Raw genomic sequence first — 22849 nt, forward strand, 5'->3', positions numbered from 1 at the left:
ATTTATGGATTTAATTTCCTTGATTTTAACGATTCTTTCCTTTTTAATTTTATAGTTAATTTCAGGGATAGTTTCCTACTAGTTCTGGAGAATATATTTTACTGTCGATTTTACCAAATCTCAACCATACAAAATTAAGCAGTTTCTTCACTTATCGTCACAAAATACAACTTGTTCTTATCTTATCATTCAGATAAACAAAAAAATGAAATTATTAATGATGTCGTGATTTTATTAAATGACAGAGCATTTAATAATTACTCACACTTCATAACTTCAAGGAGAATGCTATGACTGTAGCCTGTATCATAAATTAACTATTCTACAGTATAGAAATAATCATAATGACACAACCATAAATGATGTTTCACTTTGAGAATACTGTATGATGGGAAAATCTCTCAGCTTCAAAGCATGTGTGCAACTACCGAGCTCGCCACAGTTTGCAGAGACCTTCTCCCATGAGAAGAGAATAATCTTTGGAAGGCGCAGAGAGAGTGTAGTGCGATCTCAGTCTCGGTCTGAGGCAGTTGTGTAGTATCCTGCCCGCTCGTCCAATATAGGGTGCCTGGGAAGCAGTTTTCTCGGATCTCCAAACAACAGTTCAAGCAAATCGTATTAATGCAGTTTATTACAGTAAGTTGATTTGACGATATTTAACTTTCCGTATTCACAAAGGTATGTCGCAAGCAAATGACAACATGAAATTAATCAAAGCCTTTGGTATGTACAAGTTCAATGCAAGCAAAACAATTCAGTTAATACGTCACTCCTGTAGCGTTTGTATGGCGGGTCGTCTTCTACTCCGGAAGCAGCTACGCTGGCGCGGAGCTTACGTTCTCTTCGGGTAGATGCCGCTCCTATCGTGGTGGCGTCCTAGTCAGCGTGCTATTGGCTGACGTCGTCTGACAGCCCTCTCTGCTCTTCCGTTCTTCATCGTCGCGCCGGCGCTTGTCGTTACACCGGAAGATTCCTCGCCCCCCCCCCCCGCCCGCCCCTCTCCTTCGCTGGACTGGAAGCTGTGGCTTCCAGCGGACATGAAGGTTCCGGCCGTACCACGCCATGCAGCCTTCGCTCTGGCAGAGACGTCCCCCGGAAAAAGACCAGAAGGGTATGCGTCCACCTCCTGAGGTCAATAACCAGATGTGGAAGGCGTCGGCTGCTGCGCTGCGGGTGGGTCCAGCTCCGTCGGTAGGACGAGATGAGGCGGAGCAGGCGGAGGCTCCGTCTCCGTGGGATCGTGCAGAGGTGTCGTGATGACACCCTTTGGCGGCTGCTGTGGCCGCGGTGTCCTCGGGATCCGTGTATTTGGGGGAAGAGAGACAGAAGGATCAACGTGCACGAGACAGTGGCGAAGTTGATTGTGATGCCGGCGCTACATTCCGTCTGGACCTGAAATGAGACACATGCGAGCTCCAAGTCGATGGACGATCTCGCCTCGCGCCCACCGTCTGCTGCCGATAAAAAACCTGTAACACACAACATCACGCGGTGCGAAGCTATGCTTACGGCCTTCCTTCGGCGCCGGATGCTGAGGATGGTGGAGCAGGTGGAGCAGTGTCCGATGGCGGCGGCCGTGAAGCAGTTCCGCCGGCGATGGTCCATCTGGTCGGTGCGAACGACAGGAGGCGAGAAACAGCTGCAATGCTTGATCCCTAGTGTATGCGGAGCGAACTTTGAACATCTGTCACTTGAAGGTTCTGACAAAACGTTCCGCCTCGCCGTTTGACTGTAGACAGAACTGTGCAATAGTTAGGTGCTGTACGCCATTGCGTTCACAAAATGTTTCAAATTAATTTGACGTGAACTGAGGGCCATCGTCTGACACTATGACTTCAGGTAAGCCATCGAGGCAAAAAATAAAGAACAGCACCTGAATTGTGCTACGTGAAGTTGTCGAGTTCACTGGCACAGCAAAAGGAAACTTGCTATATGAGTTAACCACAATCAACCACCGAGTGTTCCAAAAAGGTCCCGCAAAGTCTCTGTGCGCACGTTGCCGTGGTGATGCGACTTAGGCCAAGGAGAGAATGTCTGTCGAAGAGTGGACTGATTTTCCGCACATGCGTGACACTGTGACGTCATCTGTTCTATTTGGATGTCCATACCCTCTCAAGTACAGTGTCGACAGGCTAGCTGTTTCGGACGAACAATCCCCCAGTGTCCTCGATGAAGTAACTGCAACACTTCGTTTTGGAAAGCTTTAGGGATGAACACACATGACTGTCCACTTTCATTTTGAACAAGAATCACACCCGTCTGTATAGCGAAGCTATGCCGACGTTCAAAGCATCGGTGCACTACACAGTTCTTTATGCTATGCAGGGAACGAGGCCAAGATGTGCGAATGTATGCTAACAAAATGTTCAAATCTGAATCAGTTTCCGTGGCCTGTGCAATTTTCCTATAGTTCAGTGGAAAAGACTGAAGCAATTCTGAATTCCGAGCATCGATGTGACAACAAGCAGCAGAAGCGTCAAAGTCTGTATCAGGGCCAATCTGAAGATGAGAAAGTCCGTCCGCATTATGATGTTGAGCTGTCGTACCTGTACTGAGACAACAACAAAGCCCATCTTTGAAGTTTTTATGCAGTTCGTGCGGGAACCGCTTCGTCGGACGAAACAAGACTCTAGTAGCTTGTGATCAGTTACTAAGTAGAATTTACTGCCATACAAATAGTGGTGGAATTTGGTGACACCATACACAATAGCCGATGCCTCTTTCTGAATTTGTGAATGGTTGCACTGAGCTCTGGACAACACTTTTGATGCGAAAGCAATAGACCTATCTTTATCGCCAATTCTGTGCGAAAGCACTGCACCGATTTCGTAAGAGGAGGCGTCAACTTACAATACACCTGATTTGTCAGCATCGATCACTGAGTAATGCATCTTTCAATTTTTGAAAAGCTACTTGGCACTCATCAGTCCTCACAAAGGGGACATTCTTGCAGCGCAAGCGATGCAATAGAGCTGCGATTTGTGCACCTCTCGGTAGAAACCGAATATAACAGTTCATTTTTCCCTAAGACTGACTGCAATTCTGGGACATTTCGAGGAAATGGCAAATCTCGTATGGCTAACAAATGCGACTGAAGAGGATGGACACCTTGACTGTTTATGACATGACCAAGATACTGCAACTCAGGTTTACTCTTTAGTCCTGCATCAGATAACACACGAAACAAAGTACGCAAATTTGCAATATAATCTTCAGGTGTACAACCTGCTAAGACAATATCGTCCAAATAGTTTGAACAGTTTGGCACTTGAGCAGTCAGCTGTTCCAAATACCATTGGAAAATGGCGGGTGCGGAAGCATTGTCAAAAGGCAAACGCAAACATTTAAAGAAGCCCAAATGAGTATTCACTACAAACACTTTGAGATTATTCATCGAGTGGTATTTGAAGATACAGGTCGCGCAAATCAATTTTTGAAGCTTGTAGTGCCGCAGTAGCTCCGCTGTCTTGCAGTTCTTTAAGTTCAGCAGCGACTTCGTCCCGTAATGCAACTGGAACAGTTCTGACCCGGCAAAATTTCAACTGAGCATTGTATTTCAGAGTAATATGTGCAACAAAATTGTTAGCCTTGCCTAAACCTTCAGAAAAGAGTTCCGGGAATTCTTTCAGAGAGCTTTTGCATGGAATGCAGACACTGACAAACATGTTGTTCTCAATGTTAAAACCAAACCAATCAAATGAATCAAAACGAAATATGTTTTCACAATCGCGTGATTGTAGCACAGTAAGAATCACTGTCAATGTATGCGAGCGATACATGGCAGGCAAAATACATTTTCCAAGAACGGGAATGTCTTGTCCATAATAAGCCATCAGTTACGTGTTGGTTTTAGACAGGCATGGGGATCCCACATTTCATATGTGTGACGATTCAGCAATGTAACAGAGGCACCCATGTCCAATTGAAAATTTATACGATTCCCACAAAGAAGCAAAAGAACAAGAAGTTTATTGGACTGGTGTAGCACTGAAGAAACTGCTTGCTTGCTAGTTTTGCTAATGCCCATTGCAGACTTTGAACATACTCCGTTAATGTCACGGACCTTGTGACTAGGTTTTTGGGAGTGGGCCGAATTTTTATGGTTGTTCCATTTCAAACATACGGACTGTACATGTCCTTTCTTGCCACAAGCATAACACTGTGCTTGTCGGGAGGAGCAGTCTTGGCACTTCTACCATGAATAATACCGAGGGCATGACTCATTCTGTTCGCCTGTGTAGCTGCCTGTTTAGCGCGTTGCTTATGTGGCGTGGAGAGTTGTTTACGCGGCGTGGCGAGCTGCCACTGCCAAACGGGCTGGTCACCAACAGGGGGCTCAACCCGACAAATTGCTGGCTGCCCAAATTTATCGGCCGACAGGGCACCTGAATCGCACTGATCTAGTATTTGCCCTACTTGCTCAAATGGTGGATCGGACTGTTTCAGAATCTGTTCTCTGAGTTTTACATGAGTTACATTGTACATGATGGCATCATGCAACGTAACATCTGAATATAAAGGACCACATGCGAATTTGAATTTGTACTTCCTCGTCATTCCCTGAAAATCTGTTAATCACTCATGATAAGCTTGTTCTGACCGTTTTTTGCTATTAAAGAATTGATACCTTGCTGCTACCACATTCACTTGTTGGTCGTAATAGTTCGTTAGCGAATCTACAACCTGATCATACGAAAGTTCACTTGGAGTGGCGTTAGGGAATAACTTCTGTAGGAGGCAGAATACTGCACTTCCTACTGTAGACAAGAAATAGGGGTGTTTCACAGTACCTCGTACATTGTGAGCAATTACGTGGGCTTCAGACTGTTGTTTTCACTCTAGCCATTCCTTGTCTTGTCATGAAACTGGAGAAAAGGCGGTATAGTTGTAGGTGTTGCTTGTTCCATCGGGCACGCAGCGTTGGCCAGTAGCTTCTGCACTGTGTTTAGCAATGTAGATATTTGCTGGGTGCTGGGTCTGGAACTGAAACATCTGCATTAGCTGCATTGCCTCTGACGCCTGCAGCTGAGGCACCTGAGCAGGGAGTGGGATAGGAGGGGTGGGCATGTTGGAAGAGACAAATGCAATAAACAGACATGGCAAACAAGAAAAATAAGTACAAAAGCAAAGAAAATTTCTGCAACGCCCACCTGAAGCCACTGATTAGCATAAACACGCTAAGAGACTGTTAAAGCAAGTAAATACCCCTGAAAAGAAAGGACAAGAGAGAATTAAGGCGCCAGCAAAACCCAAAAGAAAATTCCGTGGCTGCGAGACACTGGGTTCTTCTTATAACTCATCGCCAGTGTAGTATCCTGCTCACTCGTCTAATATAGGGTGCCCAAGATGCTGTTTTCTCGGATCGCTAGACAACAATTCAAGCAAATCATGTTAATGGAGTTCATTACAGTAAACTGAATTGACAATACTTACCATTGTGTATTCACAAAGGTATGTCAGAAGCAAATGACGACATGCAAATAACCAGTGTCCTTCGGTATATAAAAATTCAGTGCAAACATAACAATTCATTCCATGTAGGCTTTCACGGCCGGCGTCTTTATCAGTAAACTCTTCCGGGCTAAGTTGCCGTGGTCGATATGTAGAAATTCTTCTCCCTGACGTTTCGTTCTCAACTACGGAGAACATCTTCCGAGGTGAGTCGACGACTGGCTGCTAGGAGCTGGGGCCGCCGCTTATATAGAGATCGTAGGGGGCGCCACCACACGTCACGTGGCGTCGATGTGCAGCTATCTCTGGCTTTCGTCTGTTCTCTCGATTGCAGGCAATCGATTGTCACGTGATTGATGCAACGTCGACCGCCATATCTTATCCAATTTTAATCCTTCTTCTTTACGATTAAAATTGTATTGATGTTTGTGGATTTCAATTGCCTCTCTATACATACGTGTATAATAGTGCGACGTCCTCGCTAGCACGCTTGTTTCACCAAATTTTATTTCGTGATCTCCATCCTTAAAAACATGTTCCGCTACTGCCGATTTGTCGATATGTCCCAAGCGACAGTTTCTTTTGTGCTCCGTCAACCGTGTATTGATGCTTCTTTTTGTGGTTCCTATGTATGCCACAACTACACGGAATTTTATATACCCCGGGGGTGGCTAGGGGGTGACGAACATCTTTTGTTGATCTTAGGCATTCACTAATTTTCTTAGTAGGTCTAAAAATGGTCTCTACCTGAAACTTGGCTAGTACTTTTCCAATGCGATCCGTGATATTATGGATGAACGGAAGAAATACTTTTCCAGCTGATGGTTGTTGCTGTCTCCTATTTTTAGGCATTTTTCTATTTGGGTGAAGTGCTCGGTTAATCTTGTTTTTCGTATAACCATTTTTCGCAAAGGCCATTCGTAAATGATTTAGTTCTTCTTGTAAGTAGCCTGGTTCACAAATCTTATTGGCCCTATCCACTAGTGTTTTTATGACCCCCATCTTTTGCCTAGGGTGGTGGTTTGAGTTCTTATGGAGGTAGCGATCAGTATGTGTACCTTTCCTGTAGACCTTATGGCCTAAGGTCCCATCCGCCCGTTTGATAACTGATACATCCAAGAAGTTAAGTTGTCCATTCTTCTCCTTCTCCATAGTAAATTTAATCTTTGGGTTGATGCTATTTAAGTGTACCAGAAAATCATTCAAGTCTTCTTCCTCATGATTCCATATTACAAAGGTATCATCCACATACCGATACCACTTCGAGGGGCTTTTTTTGGCCGACTGCAGTGCTTGATGTTCAAAATATTCCATGAATAAATTCGCAATTGCGGGACTTAGGGGGCTTCCCATGGCTACCCCATCGACCTGTTCATAAAATTCACCATTGTACTGAAAGTAGGTTGAGGATAGACAGTGTTCGAACAAGGCTACTATATCAGTAGGGAACATATCGGCTATATGGGAGAGAGCTTCATCAACTGGAACCATCGTGAACAAAGACACTATATCAAAACTGACAAGTATGTCATTAGGACCGACAGTAATTTCCCTCAATTTCTCAATTAAGTGTAGAGAGTTTTTAATATGACTCTCAGTTTTGCCTATGTAAGGTTGTAACAAAGAGGCAAGGTGTCTGGCTAGTTCTTGGGTAGGAGCTCCAATTGCGCTGACTATTGGTCTCAAAGGAACATCAGGTTTATGTATCTTTGGTAATCCATATAATCTCGGAGGATAAGCCTCCGTTTTACAAAGATACTTTTTAACTTCTGTAGGAATGGAAGACTGTTTTATCAGACGATTGGTGGCATTCAGCACATTCGTTGTGGGATCCTTTTTCAACTTCTTGTATGTGCTGGGTTCCAGGAGATCACTGATCTAGTTGTAATAATCCTCAGTATTCATTAAAACTGTAACATTTCCCTTGTCAGCGGCAACTATAATAACATTCTTATCTGCATTGATCTCCCGCAATGCCTTCCTTTCCCCTTGAGACAGATTGCTGCTGGGTGGCTTAGCTTTGCGTAATATCCTGGAGGTTTCCATTCTAATTTCGTCAGCAATCGAGAGAACAGACGAAAGCCAGAGATAGCTACACATCGACGCCACGTGACGTGTGGTGGCGCCCCCTACGATCTCTATATAAGCGGCGGCCCCAGCTCCTAGCAGCCAGTCGTCGACTCACCTCGGAAGATGTTCTCCGTAGTTGAGAACGAAACGTCAGGGAGAAGAATTTCTACATATCGACCACGGCAACTTAGCCCGGAAGAGTTTACTGATAACAATTCAGTTCGTAAGTCACTGATGTAGCGTCTGTATAACGGCTCGTCTTCCGCCAAGGCTAGGCAGCTCGGCCCTTATATTCTCCTCGGGCAGACGCCGCTCTTGCCTCGGTGTCGTCCTAGTCAGCGAACAATTGCGTGACGTCGCCTCACAGCCCCCTCTGCTCTTCTGTTCTTCATCATCGTGCCGGCGATTGTCGTTACGCCGGAACAAGTTGTATGTATTCATGTTAACTAACAAAGTTTATCTAGATGTATCTGATGGATTCGTTATTTATTATAGCCGTAAGTTCAAACCCTTCTTACGATCCAGCTACAGTGGTGACCCCGAATCCGTCGTTAAAAGCGCAATTCTTCGAATTTACGCTTTTTTTCTTGGCGAGAATGTGGCCGCGACGTAGCACACTGACCGATACGCCACTTCGGAATAGCATTGACAAAAGGATTGCAGTGCTTGAAATGAAGTGTTCCCAGATTGCACAAAGAATGCCGAAAACCGAGTGCACCGATTACTCAAGACTCTTCCCTACCAACATCATCCAACCTCTGGTACATCACTTACGACTTAAGATTCCACACTTACACCATGAGTACAGTTCCACTTTTAATAGTGTTACTGGTGTACAACGATCCCAGATTGTTTATAGGAACGTTTTCGCGTCATCAGAACATTCCCCGTCGTGTCTGCAGTATGAAACAGAGTAAAACATACATTTGGCACAAATTGCGTGCCTGCTAGGTCTTCTGCGGCGCGAAATGCAAACGTCAAGTCGTTTACCATTTGGTCACAGCAAACCAGACTTCACGCACAATTGTCAGCCACCTTGCCTGCCGCAAGACACAATGGCCTGTGCTTTATGCCCAAAGCTTAGTACTCGCCTCAAATTGCCACCTTTTATTGTTATTGTCAACCCCCCTTGCTGTTTGGGATGATTGAAAATGTTTTTATGACAACAGGAGTCCCCTATGATGATGATGATAGATATCGCCATCTAGAGGGTCAAGTGGGAGTAATCAGTAATGCCATACTGTCACCACCTCAAATTAACAAGTACGGCGCAACAAAGTTTGTACTCTTACAGTGCCTTTTAAGTATCCCTGGAAAATAAGTACAGGAAGCTAGGGGAAAGCTGGGTAAAGTGGCCACCCTAAGAAAAACGTTTTGTTTGATTTACCTTATTTGACATACAAGCATGTAGAATATATCTTATTAAGCTATGTACATTCTAGAACCATAAAAATGTTGTGCTATTACACAGTACCTTGTTCTGTAGTAGAGAATTGGGCTTAAATGAATGTCTGCAAAATGGCCACTTTCCCCAGCAGGTAGGGCAAAGTGGCCACAGGTGGATAAAAGGTAAAAAAGACTCAAAAAACAAGGTTAGGACACTGTGAATAGGAAGGAATTGCGAAATTTTACATTTACAGAATGAAATTTATTTAAATTTGAGAAAAAATACTCATACTTATTAACGATTTACCAAATTATACAAAACGTTAATAGTTTTACTTTCCAAGTTACAGTGCATAATTTGTCATGAGATCAAAGTCAAATTAGGGTCATAAGTCACTTATCTCTACAATATTCACACACGAACACGTCGTCATCTTCATCACATCCGGCACATTCTTCGTGAGCCCACACCTTGCAATCAGAGCACCTAATGCAACCTTCTTGTCTTTAGATTTAGAGAAAGCCTCATTACAATAAAAAGCGTCAGTGTCCTTATCTTCGTCTATTCTCCAAAAAGCTTCTCTTTGCACTTTAGTCCTAGCTTTACTATTTGCACTTTTGCTTTGTTATTAGGCCTTTTTATTTCAACAGCTGGTTTAGAAGTGTTAGTCATTTCTTCTGTTTCTACAGGATGTCCGTAGCTCGTGGTCTTCCAGTAGCCGGCACGGTAGCTCAGCGTGTTCGGTCAGAGAGCCGGTTGGCCTCTGTAATAAAAAACTGAGTGGAAGTATCAACCATCGAATTTGAACAGGATGTCTTGCGACGTCCGCAACGGCCAAACACAACGATCAATAACGAACAAAATGAAAAAAAAAGAAAAAAAAAGTAGCGCTCTCGCTTCCTGTGCACGGGGTCCCGGGTTCGATTCCCGGCGGGGTCAGGGATTTTCTCTCCCTCGTGATGACTGGGTGTTGTGTGTTTTTCATCATCATTTCATCGTCATTGACTCGCAAGTCGCCGAAGTGGCGTCAATTAAAAAGGACTTACAATATGGCGGCCGAACTTCCCCGCATGGGGCCTCCTAGCCAACAATGCCATACAATCGTTTAATTTTTTTTTTTTACGGGGTTTGTTCTTCTTTTCTTGATCTGCTTTTTCTTCTCCGCCTTATCTTCTAACAGCTCGGTTTTGTAAGGTCTAGAGGTTATTATCGTTGCCTGACCCCTTCTTTGCCCCTTCTTTGTTGTTGCTGCTGGCCTAGTCTTAACTTGGGCTTACTGCAAAAGATGTTGACTGTGTTACCTTCTCATTTGCGTCAGCCATGAAAGTGCCCACATTATTGTTATCGCCACTCACTTCTCCTTCCTGCACAGCTTCATTTTCATTAGTGGGACTATCAACTGCTTCTTCGCTGTTTGCTGCTACAACATCAAATTCATCTTCTTCAATTTGCATAGACCTATTAACTACGTCTTTAACACCTTCAGTTCCTTTGTTTGTCTCATTTACTGTGTCCCTTCAATTATCATTTAAGTTTTCTCCACAGATTATACCTGTGTCCGATATGCACGCCTCTGCAGCAAGGAAATCTGCACCTGAAAATATAGACGGGTCCAAAGGGACAACCCCGCATTTACGAAATCCATTTATCGCTGCAGACGGTACTGCTGCCAGCAGAAATGCCTCTCCAAGAAGCTTACTAATTTGGAATTGTGTTAGTACCCTTCCTGGGTTGTTTCGGAGAAACTTATCACAAGCTCTCGCATACAATGTTTTGAAAGGTGCCATAAATGATACATCTAGAGGTTGTAGTTTGTGGCTACAATGTGGTGGCAAACACAGTACAGTTGTATGATTTTCTCTGGCATTTTCTATGAAGTCTGTATTTTTTGTGTGGGTGGCGTGTCCATCCAGAATAAGTAGGACTGGATCGTCAGCCGTAGGTTTTATGTAATTCAAGAAATTATCAACCATTTCATGAAAATATCCGTCTGCATCCATCCTCTGTGATGGCACGCAAATGCGGCTCCTGGAGAAGCACCATCTTGAAGTTTAACTTTCATTCTTTGGCTGGGAAACATCACAAAAGGTGGAATAAATGTCCCCCCTGCAGACATGCATATGGCTACTGTTGAAAGCAAATCTTTTTCTGCTGACGTAATACCACCAAATTCGCGTCTGTCTTTACAAGAGAAGACTTTGAAATTTCTAGACTGAACTGTCATTAGACCAGTTTCGTCAACATTGTAGATTTTATGAGCACGGTAAAAGTGTTGTTCTTGCACTCCCTGGAGAACGTTGAAAAATCTTAGTACATTAGCTTTATTAAAGCCCTGAGCCCTGGCCATTGAAGTGGATTCTGTTTTCCTAAGGCTTATGTTTGGATGTCTTTTCCGAAACTGTGCCACCCAGTCCTTGCCTGCCATCTTTTTTTCTTTATTAAATGGGTGTGGTAGATCATTCCGCTCAGCAAGTTGAAACGCCAAGTGTGGTAAATCAGTTACTGATATGCCATAATATATTCGGTCCATGTTAAAAATATGGCTAACAAGTTCTTCTTCTTGCTTTTTGTTGAAAACACATATAAAGTTTCCAAGAATCTTCTTATTTTCAATAGCATCACTGTTTTTCTTCTGGAATCTTCGTTTAAGTGTGTTTCTTGTAACATTGAACTGTTTGGCTGCTGTTGCAAAGGGCATCTTTTCTTTTCTTACAGCTTCCAGTGCCTTTTGCATAGCCTGGGAATCCCACGATTGTTGCAGTGATTTTCTCAAACAATTTGATGGCGTCTTAGCACATTCCTGTAATAATAGAACATAAGTTTCAAAAATCGGTTAATATACTAATGCTTTAGTGTACCTACGTATTTTCAGACAGACTGTTTTCTTATTATCAATCGGTTGTTTTAAAACAGATAGCCTAAGCAAGTTACTGAGGTTACGTTCGGGCAAAGTGGCCACTTGGCCGCTTTTCCCTGCCAGACGACTGACCACTTCGCCCGACTGGACGAAATTACCCTGATTGATGTCTGAAAACGACAATAGGTAACTACCAAATACATAAATATATTGTTCCCAAGGTTAAAATATAACGTTTTACCAGCACTATAGCAATTAAATGTCGCAATACATGCATTGTAAATATACGCAATGATCACTTACTTTCCATCAGACGTATAGAAAACACAAAATATGTTACTGCAGACGAATGCGCCCATCTATCTCCACGGGACTCGCTGGCAATACCAAAGAAGTCTCTTCAAATAGTTTTGAGTGTTCTCCACTAGGTTGCAGCACTCTCGAAGGAAATTAAAGCAAGTGGCTACTTTACCCGCCCTTGCCACTATAGCCGTTCATACGCTATATACGATCAACAGCTGCACAACACCACTCCATCACACTTCTGGCGACATCTCCGTGTTGCTGTCGATTGTGACCCCATACTGGACGCGGTACTATGAACACAATGGATGCTTAAACTTCTGCTGTAACTACAACTAGCGATGTTTACACATGGGTATGAAACTTTCGACAAACAAATCATACTAGCCAACGGTACGTTCGCTGCCATCCGTCACCATCGATTAATAAACAACCAGGACGATGACACAGCAGGCAGTGCACAGCCATTATCATCTTGAATGCCATCCACTGCCAGCTCAGCCAGCTCAACGCGGCCTGAGAGTGACGTCACACCTCACTGTCTGGCTCCAACACACTGCAGCATGAACATCTTGTCCCCACTGTGGGATAAAGACATGCCTGACGACAGCATCTTCACAACTGTCATTCTGTCTACCAGGCGGACAGCTTGAAAATGTAGAAAACAATATGAGTTCCCAAACGCGTTCAGTGGGCTGAAATAGGCATTCAGCCGGCTTAACACAACACAGTCGCCCATCACCCTAGCATGTTCCATAGGCTCACGTCACTTCCATATCACCTGTGGACAGACGCTTCTTCTTTCAAGACCTAACTACAAAACAATTCTTCCTTTGGGATACGGACTCTGATATCAGGTCTTGGCACTACCACAGAACGCCCGCTTTTGAGGCGTTGTTCTCTATTACTCTACACTCAGCAGATGACTCGGAAATCTCCATACACGGCACCACCTTGCCCACTATTCAGCCCACACCGTATTTACAGAGCACCTGGACATTTTATGCCATAAATTTGTGGGCCTGTTAGTAGCATGGACTTCCTACACCATCACAAACTTTCGCCCAATACAGGGCACACAGCGTCAACCCAATTAACGCCCATTGTCTTCGAATGAGGAGAGCCTGTTTTTGGGTCATTATTACAATGTATGCTACTCCAAACCAGCAATCGGCTTTCGTTGTTGTAAAGTAAGTTTTCCATAAACAATTAGTACCGTTGTTATCTCTCTGCTACAACTATTCAATTGAAGACTGTTAACAAAAAAATGTTCATATGGCTCTGAGCACTATGGGACTTAACATCTGAGGTCATCAGTCCCCTAGAACTTAGAACTACTTAAACCTAACTAACCTAAGGACATCACACACATCCATGCCCGAGGCAGGATTCGAACCTGCGACCGTAGCGGTCGCGCGGTTCCAGACTGAAGCGCCTAGAACCGCTCGGCCACAACGGTCGGCCTGTTAATAGAAGTGGAGCATTATTGCAGAGCCTGCTGGTTATTTCTATTGTTATTTACGTGGTTTCATTTAAGATAAGTATCACTGTCGTTTTCTGGCGGCTGCGTAATTTAATACTGTGATATTGTTTGATACTTATGAAGGCGAAAATAAGTTATTACATTATGTCTCCCAGTGCATGAAAACTTGCTGTCCTCGTTTGAGAACACTGGCCTTTTCCGTGCTAAATGTTATTCGGTATTTTAAGATTTCTTTGCCATGGCTCGCCATGGTTTTAAAACTGTTGAAAAGGCAGTAGAGTACTTGTTTTCTGAAGAAATAGAAGCAGAGGTAGTAGCTCTGCCTCCACATGTAGATGAGCAGATTGATTACGAAAATACTGAAGATGACTAGTCACAAGCAAATACGTATGTGAGCGATATTGTAGGTACTACCGAAATTTTACGTGAGACATTCCTCATATTTCTTCTAAAAGAGACCGTAAAGAGGAAATTAAGTGCTGTGATTAGGTTCCGAAATAATTCCCTGGTTTAGGGATAAAAGCTCATTGTCTGTTAGATGAACTGAAAGAAAAAATGTATGGTTTTACTTCCATAAAGGTTTTAGAAGAAGTTGTAACATCAGTATAAAGGAAAGTGAAAAATACGATAAGGAATGTAAAAATAAAATATATTTTTCAGTTTTACCAGAGGAAATTCGTGTGTTTGTTGGGTTCTTGATCTTTACTGGCTATCGTAAATTGTCTAGTGAAAGAGATTATTGGTCTGAGGAAGATCATCTCGGTGTTCAGATGGTGAAAGAAGCGAAGAGTCGTAACAGGTATCTTGGATTGAAATCTGTAACACGTTTCAGCGATAGTGAAAAGGCCAATGTAAACAAGAGTGACAAATCTTTCAAAATAAAACCATTAGCAGGGGCTCTGGTAAAAAATTATCAGACATGGGGAGTCTTTCGGGAAAATCTGGCAGTTGATGAAATGTTTGTGAGATACTGTGGGCATCACCCATAAAGTAGTTTATCAGACTGAAACCTATACGCTTTCGATACAAACTTCCCGCCTTATGTGGTCTTGATGGCTACTGATACGCTTTCTTACTGTTTCGCTGGAATGACCAGAATGATGTCAATGCAAATCTGTCACTGGGTTCCAAAGCAGCTTTGCAAATGCTGTCCTTTGTTGATGAGCCGAACAATTACAAAGTATTTTTGACAAATACTTTACTAGTCATGACGTGCCCAACCAACTGAAGGAACTGGGATTCCGTGAAACTAAAAGAGAGAGCAGAACAAGGAAGTGCCTCCTACCACCACATGATGTCAAGAAAAATGAAGAAAGGGGGCATTTTGAGTTCACATTTGACAGAAGAATGTTCTGGTCATAAAATGGAATGACAACAAGTGCGTTACACTAGCAACTAATTTCGACACTGTGCTTCCTGCTGTCAAAGTTCAACGTTGTAATTCATCCCACAAAGAAAGTGTCAGTGGTCCATAACCACGTGGATTGAAAATATACAAAAATTTCATGGGAGGCGTCTACATAATCGAGAAACATACTATTGCAGTGCATGGTAAAAAGTGGTACTACTGCCTTTTTACGAGGATGGTAAATATAACTGTTGTGAAGGCATACCTTACATTCAAGAGCTGCAGTGAAGGAACTTCTCTTTCAGTGAAAGAAGTCAGACGACAGATTACGAGAACACACCGTTGGGTGGCTTGCGGAGTATGAATGTAGATGTAGATGTAGATGTAATATGAGAAACGTCATCAAATGAGGTCAGCTAAGGGAAGACCACAAAACTCATCTTACCTTCAGCAGTAACGTACCAGATATACAGTATGACCAGGAGGTACAGAAGAGTGAAAAGTAAAGACGATGCCAGTACGAGAAATGCAAAGAAAAGCCGAGAAGATACTGTGGGAATATAATGTTATACTCTGCATGGAATGCTTTCGGAAATATCACATTACGCCTTAATGGAATTTCAGTTTTGGAGAATTTTTAGGAAAAAGCTTTTGTAAATGTTACTTATTATAAAATATACACATATCACCAAAAGTTTTGCATCACCTCGGTTCCGAGAGTTCCGGAACCTGTATAGAAAATTATAGATGAACATAAAAATCATTTCCACCATTTTTACTGCTTATGAAAACCACACATTGCATGTTGTACCACCATACAGCAAGACCCTCGGAGGTGGTGGACCAGATTGCTGCACACACCGGTACCTCTAATACCCAAGAGCACGTCCTCTTGCGTTTATGCATGCCTGTATTCGTCGTGGCATACTATCCACAAGTTCATCAAGGCACTGCTGGTCCAGATTGTCCCACTTCTCAATGGCGATTCGGCATGGGTCCCTCAGAATGGTTAGTGGGTCACGTCGTCCATAAACAGCCCTTTTCAATCTATCCCAGGCATGTTCGTTAGGGTTCACGTCTGGAGAACATGCTGGCCACTCTAGACGAGCGATGTCGTTATCCTGAACGAAGCCATTCACGAAATGTGGACGATAGGGGCGCGAATTGTCGTCCATGAAGACGAAAGCCTCGCCATTATACTGCCGATGTGGTTGCACTATCGATCGGAGGATGGTATTCACATATCGCACAGCCGTTATGGCGCCTTCCATGACCATCAGCTTCGTACGTCGGCCCACATAATACCACTCCAAAACAACAGGGAACCTCCACCATGCTGCATTCGCTGGACAATGGGTCTAAGGCGTTCAGCCTGACCAGGTTTGCTTCCAAACACGTGTCCGACGATCGTCTGGTTGAAGGCGTATGCGACTCTCATCTGTGAAGAGAACGTGATGCCAATCCTGAGCGGCCCATTCGCTATGTTGTTTGGCCCATCTGTACCGCGCTGCATGGTGCCATGGTTGCAAAGATGGACCTCGCCCGCGGACGTCGGGAGTGAAGTTGCGCGTCATGCAGTCTACTGCGTACAGTTTGAGTCGTAACACGACGTCCTGTGGCTACACGAAAAGCATTATTCAACATGTTGACGTTGCTTCAGGGATCCATAATCCGTCATCCACTGGAGTAGTAGCCCCTGGGTGGCCTGACCGAGGCATGTCCTCGACAGTTCCTGTCTGTATATCTCTTCCACGTCAGAACATCGCTTTGGTTCACCCTGAGACGCCTGGACACTTCCCTTGTTGAAAGCCCTTTCTGGCACAAAGTAACATTGCGGAGGCGATCGAACCGGCTGATAACCCGAGAAGAATTCATCATGATTGGAACTGATTAGCTGTCGGACCCCCTCCATCTAATAGGCGCTGTTCACGCATGGTTGTTTACATCTTTCGGGGGGGTTTAGTGACATGTCTGAACAGTGAAAGGGACTGTGTCTGTGATACAATATCCACAGTCAACATCTATCTTCAGGAGTTCTGGGAACCGTGCTGATGTAAAACTTTTTTGATGTGTTTATAATAGTTCTGAAATGTTATTTTAAGTTTATAATTACCGATATCTATATCTCTTGTCATTTTTCGTAGTAAGGAGAGCAATGACAAAACAACTGCCAAGGGCCCAGCGTCCTAGCATGAGGACGGCCAAAACGTTTCGCAAGTAGGCAACAAGTGAACAAAAATTCTTCATATTTCCATAAATTCGGTTTCCAGAACACAGTTTCCCAAAATTGCAGAATATGTATTAATTATAAATAAGCTGAGCGCTAATGGGTTACTGCACCACACTACCGGGCCTTGGGTTCAAAGATGATTCTCTAAGGCAACGACCATTATGCCTTGGTCTGCCAGATGCGTTTCTGCTCGTAAGTCTATGACAGAAATAGTCTGTTAGTGCATCTCCACTCAACGACAGAACATTGACTGCTTTAAGGAAAATGATTACTTCACAACGAAAATTCCTACCTCTGCCTCTGCATCAATATGTCGGAAGCCGAACATGTGACAGCAAACACACATATACAGAAGTCGTTTCACAATGGCCAGCCACAACAAACAGGACGCCACCCCGCATGGCACGTCGCAGCCACAGCCCAGACTTCATAGGCATTCTGCCGTACTACACACAAACGCCAGAAGTCAAGAGTCATGAGGTGCCCCCCTCCTCCTCGCCACCTGCCTCCACAGCGGGTCAGCTCGAAATTTGCCACAAGCTGCAATTTTTTCCTTCTTTAAGTTGCATTATGACTATTAGGGCCTGCCATCTTATTACTTTATGTTGGCCGTAGTGCTCCACACAAAACTCTTAGCCCGTACCCATGGCCACCACCACACAGCAAAATTGCGCTAGCAGTTGTGGCCATGGGCACTGTTGCCCGTGCAGCACCACGTGGAGGTGACGCTACGTGGAGTCCTTTCGACTGCACTTTGGTGTCATCTTTTATTTACTTACAGCCATTACACTCATTTTTTGCAGAGAAAACAGGAATTTGGAAGTAGGAAATTGTAAATTTGTGGTATAATTGAAGAAGAGAACAAAGGAAGACAGGAAAGAATAGATACCCCTTCACCAACACCACCAGAGGAAAGGGACTTGGCATTGAAATACAAGTCCAGTTTTCGCATGTGGTCCTGCTCATTCTAGCAATTATCCACATGAACATCCCTCTTCAGGAAAACTCGATTTGTTCAGTCCATGCAGATCTACTCTACATCAGAGCTGTTTGTTAGAGTGCTATATCAGCTGATGTGTGTTAGGTTACATAGCAACTACTACTATTAGGTTGGTTAGTAAACAAATACTGCATGGTTTTGGAACAATATACTGCCTCAGTGTAATTTTTTTAAGTTATATACTGTTCCTACATAGCTGTAGGAGAAATAACAAACCACGACTAACGTATTATTATTCTTGCAAAAACTTTTCTGTAGAATAAAACTAGACTTTTCTGAGTAGTGGACCCATTAATTTTGTATATTTAGGTAATATGCCTGCTCTGTTTCTGTTGTGTCTTTCACTACTTGATTTTGATTTCTTATTTTATATAAAACTTATATTACATACATGTTATTACATTTACAAAAAAGTGTCCATTTATGTAATTACTTAAGGGGACATTTATGTCCTATGCCGCCAATGTTAAATTATCGAATTTTGTGATGTATTATCTTGGAAACGTTTTAAGGTGTAGTCAATCAACGAAAATTGTAAGTTGGTGAACTTACAATTTTCGATGATTGAATACACCTCTCTAGATACACTGAACTAAAATTATTACTACTATTGTATTGTGGGGCATATTATCTTTTTTTCAAACACTCAATTTGTTGACAGTATTTTGTAAATAAATGAACATAAAAACAAAACAGTTAAGGATATTTTAATTATTGTAGTTGCATATGTGTTGAATCTCACACTTGGCATGCTGTGAAAATTTCATGTCTCTATCATCAGGCCTGTTTTAGAAAACGGGACATTTATTGCAAAAAATGTAGTTAAGAGATATTGAGATTTAAAACTTTTTTATTACAAATCCTTATACAGACTTACATTTCTGTGACTTTTATGCACTAGAATTGCCCTGGCCCATAGTCTGTGTCTTCTTCAGTGTCACAAAAGCCCAGTGCTTGCCTCCTCCATTTCTTTCTTGCTTCTTTTGTCATTTGCTGAGCAGTTAACTCTGCTTCACGTACACGAAGCTCATCCAGTTCCTACAGTCCTTCAGCTGTGTTCTGTTCAAATATTACCCCTGACTTCTCCAGAACATTAAGTCTTCCGTAGTTCCCACCATTAAAAGTTATTACAGCATCAGACACTGCTAACTTTAGAGTCATGAAGTCAACAAATACATTTTTAGGCACACGGGACCACGCAACGTTATTGAAGGACTCATTCACACTCTGGGTCCCATGTAAACACTTATTTAGTAGCTCAGGATTTCCCGTATCTCTATAAATAGGTTTGATTCCCATAATATCATTACATTTACCACTATCACCCGTTTCTAAAGTTACTTTCCTTTTCGATGCACTAGGGGGCGTGGTCACTTCAGAAACATTATCTTGGTTTCCATCACTGCCAGAACAATTGTTTTCAAGTTCTTCAGAGGAAACTGCAGGTCTCACATATCTGTTACCCGCAAATTTGCGTTTCTTGAAGTTACTTTTACACTTAGTCATTTTATTTACGTACAAAAATCAATAGAAGTTAGCTTACTACAAAAAAGACCAATAATCACACTACTTTCAACGAAAACTAGCATCAGAAACAAAGGTCTGATTTGCTTATTCGTAATGCCAACTTCTGAAACGTAGCAGTAAGCACAAAACTAAGCAATTCACAGCCTTGTATACTGTGTGGTTTCCAAGATATGACTGCTCAACTGTGGCAGTATATACGTAGCTGTGAAATTTGACAGTCACACATCAACATTCAAAAGGTCTCACAGTTGTTTAGGTGCAGGTTTAACACGGATTCTAGAACAATAGCTATCAATTGACTGTTCTAATTGCTCTACTTTTCATTAGATCTATTCATAATAAGATACAAATTGCAATTTTTTATTAATGTGCACATGAGTAGTAGTGCATGTTTAACATGTTTTACATTACGTATAGTATGACAGTGTTGTCACTGGCACTCATACCATCGTCAGTACTGGATCTACTCGAGCTATCTATGTTGGCCTGTCTTCGTCTTCTGCGACTTCTGTATTGCTGAATCTGTTTGTATAAGTCATGTTCTGCTTTTGAGATGTTGGCATTGCATTCAATTGCCTCTATCTACCTGGATTCCTCAGTGGACAGTGTAGAGAGCTGTTTCAGCTATATGTTCTATATTATTACGTAAGTGCCTGTATCTAAGGCATTTCAAAAGGAAGCGTTCTGGGGAACCAATTTCCACACATGTGCAACGATCGCTTTCTGAAGGCGACATGTGCTGCGAGTGCGTGGGATAAGGGCCACATCCAGCCTCATAATAAGACATGCCTCGGCTGAGGTTGACATGGTGCAACCGTAATATTTTGGTTTTCTCGCATTCCTCAGAGGAGTACACACTTCACATCGCAGCAGGGTGGTGTTATCATCAATGATGACAAGTCACAGCTGCGTCAGTTGGAAGTAACATTTCTTGGTCACTTATGTTGTTTCCTTGAGATTCTCAATTTTTATCCCAGACATCTCTCACATGTTGCCGAGACTGATTTCTCCTACAGATGCCTTGTCAGCAGTGTAAGACGAAAATCGACTAGACAGCCTAGATGTCTGAGGCATTCAGTAAAGCAGACAACAATTTGGCACGAGACATCTCTCTCTCTCTCTCTCTCTCTCTCTCTCTCTCTCTCTCTCTCTCTTCTCAAGGACTCCAAGTTTTTTCGTGGTGTACACGGCTGTCAGAACAAGACATCGAAGGACCTTTGGTTACAATTTACACTGACCACAGGCTATCAGAAATGCCTCCGAGGATGCCAGCCCTCAGCGGTGCAGATTATGAACTTAAGGCAGCTGAGTAATAGAAAGACTCCATTATCATGGACCTTCTCAACGATATTGCTACAAAGTTACAGATCGAACATTGCAGTCTGCCTTCCACTAATAAGGCACTGTTGTGTGATGTTTCTCAAGACAGACCACAGCCCATAGTTTGCTCATCATGCACCAAGGTGTGTTTGACAGACTACACAACCTTAGAGACCTGGGCTTCAAAGCATCACTGTGATTAGTGACAGCCAGTTTAGTGTGGCTGACATCAAGCCTGACTGATGTCACAAGGCGCAGAGTTGCCTTACATGCCAACTTTAGACAGTATTGGCCATAGTCAACCACAACTCAGATAATTCCTAATTTCCAAGACAAGATTCTGTTATGTGCAATTGGAAATTGTTGGCTTACAGATGCTGGGGGATTCCGTCACCTACTTTCAGTTATCAGTAGAATGTCTCATTGGGTTGAAGCAACTCCCCTACATGGCATCACCCATCACCCCCAAATCAGGTGCATGGACCTTTTTGGAGACCTGTATCATTCATCTTAGCATGCCTTAGCTGCTCATGACTGATCAATGCCGCCAGTTATAGTCACGTCCATTCAACGTCCTGTGCTGTCAGCACAGGATTACACACACATGGACAGCAGCATATTATCTGCAGAGCAATGGCATCATAAAGAGGTGGCACAGGACTATGAAGACACCCCTAATGTGCCACACTGGCTCGTGGACTGAAGCGCTGCCCTGGATTCTCCTCAGTATCTGCACCTCATATAAAGAAGACTTTAGTGCCTGCCTAGCAAAGCTAGTGCATTGGGAACCACTAGTCCTACCATTTGAATTTGCACACATATTACCACTGGCCATCAACAGGACTTACAGCACTCACACAACGCATCTGTCAGCACATTCAGATGATACACTTGCTACCTCTAGCTCACCACACAACCCCCAAGGTATTGATACACAAAGAGCTCTCTATGGGTGAATTCATCACAGTGAGGGATGACATGATTCTGGCAGCCCTGCAGCTGGTATACACTGGGCCACATTGGGTATTCCAGTCCACATTGTGTACTCCAATGCTGGCCTCAGACATTTGTTATATTGTTTTGCGGCAAGTTCATGACAGTCTCGCTCTCCCACCTCAAGCCAATGTGGGTCCTGCAAGATTCTCACATCACATCCCCAAGATGACATTTTGGACAAGACTACTGTCAATCGAAACACGTTGCAGCCTCCTACCTCAATAGGAGAATTGTGACTCAATGGCCAATCTCCTGCTAATCTATCATCACCACCATCACTTTTGGCTTTACTGTCCAGGTCATGCTACAGCTGCCCATGACATCCACAGCAACACCTGGCGCTGTACCATGTCTACAATCTATGCATCAGTTACAACAACCACTCGAGAAATGGTCCAAACATGTCTCTCAAGTGCCAGCCACGAGACGACTGGTCAGGTGCACCTGAGCCTTCACTTCCTCACATACCACTGTATTCAGTATTGTACTGGAACAACAACATATAAAAGACACAGCCCCATGACAAATGGTCCCGCCGTGAAAGAAGCTGCCTCTATTAGGAAGCAATGTTCCACCTGAATACTTAACTACATTGAAACTCCAAAGAAACTGGTATAGGCATGCATATTGAAATACAGAGATACGTAAAGAGGGAGAATACGGCGCCATAGTCGGTAACCCCTGTTTAATACAACAAGTGTTTCGCGCAGTTGTTAGGTCGGTTACTGCTGCTACAATGGCAGGTTATCAAGATTTAAGTGAGTTTGAATGTGGTGTTATAGTCGGCACACGAGCGATGGAACACAGCATCTCCGAGATAGAGGTGAAGTGGTGATTTTCCCCTACGACCATTTCACGAGTGTATCGTGAATAACAG

The 22849-nt window shown here is 43.2% G+C and overlaps 1 protein-coding gene across 1 annotated transcript in view; it reads left to right on the forward strand.

The window, feature by feature from the left end:
- LOC126195787 (cytochrome P450 4C1-like) overlaps positions 1-22849 on the forward strand; it is a 195243-nt gene that overhangs the window by 167314 nt on the left and 5080 nt on the right. The window lies entirely within an intron of this gene.

Source organism: Schistocerca nitens, chromosome 7, assembly GCF_023898315.1.
Source record: "Schistocerca nitens isolate TAMUIC-IGC-003100 chromosome 7, iqSchNite1.1, whole genome shotgun sequence".
NCBI lineage: Eukaryota > Metazoa > Arthropoda > Insecta > Orthoptera > Acrididae > Schistocerca > Schistocerca nitens.